The following is a 1,084-nucleotide window of genomic DNA, read 5'->3' as shown; positions in this document are numbered from 1 at the left end:
AACTGAATGATTTGATGCATAAAGTTTAATTAAACTCCCATTAGTTTGCCGGGAAACATCGATTCTTCCGATCTAGAAAGAGACAGAGATAGACGATCCGCGTTATGTTAAATATTTCAAGGTTCCCGATTCCACAAAATTATAAAAAGTATACGGCTGTGTAGCAGGGATCAAAACGAGTAATTTCGTGTATAAAGTTTAATTAATATCCCATTAGTTTGCCGGGAAACATCGATTATTCCGATCTAGAAAGAGACAGAGACAGACGATCCGCGTTATGTTAAATATTTCAAGGTTCCCGATTCCACAAAATTATAAAAAGTATACGGCTGTGTAGCGGGGATCAAAACGAGTAATTTCGTGTATAAAGTTTAATTAAACTCCCATTAGTTTGCCGGGAAACATCGATTATTCCGATCTAGAAAGAGACAGAGATAGACGATCCGCGTTATGTTAAATATCTCCAGGTTACCGATTCCACAAAATTATAAAAAGTATACGGCTGTGTAGCGGGGATCAAAACGAGTAATTTCATGTATAAAGTTTAATTAAACTCCCAATAGTCTGCCGGGAAACATCGATTATTCCGATCTAGAAAGAGACAGAGACAGTCGATCCGCGTTATGTTAAATATTTCAAGGTTTCCGATTCCACAAAATTATAAAAAGTATACGGCTGTGTAGCGGGGATCAAAACGAGTAATTTCGTGTATAAAGTTTAATTAATCTCCCATTACTTTGCCGGGAAACATCGATTATTCCGATCTAGAAAGAGACAGAGATAGACGATCCGCGTTATGTTAAATATCTCCAGGTTACCGATTCCACAAAATTATAAAAAGTATACGGCTGTGTAGCGGGGATCAAAACGAGTAATTTCATGTATAAAGTTTAATTAAACTCCCAATAGTTTGCCGGGAAACATCGATTATTCCGATCTAGAAAGAGACAGAGACAGACGATCCGCGTTATGTTAAATATTTCAAGGTTCCCGATTCCACAAAATTATAAAAAGTATACGGCTGTGTAGCGGGGATCAAAACGAGTAATTTCGTGTATAAAGTTTAATTAATATCCCATTACAT

Source organism: Megalopta genalis, unplaced genomic scaffold (assembly GCF_051020955.1).
Source record: "Megalopta genalis isolate 19385.01 unplaced genomic scaffold, iyMegGena1_principal scaffold0295, whole genome shotgun sequence".
Classification (NCBI taxonomy): Eukaryota; Metazoa; Arthropoda; class Insecta; order Hymenoptera; family Halictidae; genus Megalopta; species Megalopta genalis.
The sequence above is the reverse complement of the archived record's forward strand: the minus strand, read 5'-3'. Positions refer to the sequence as shown.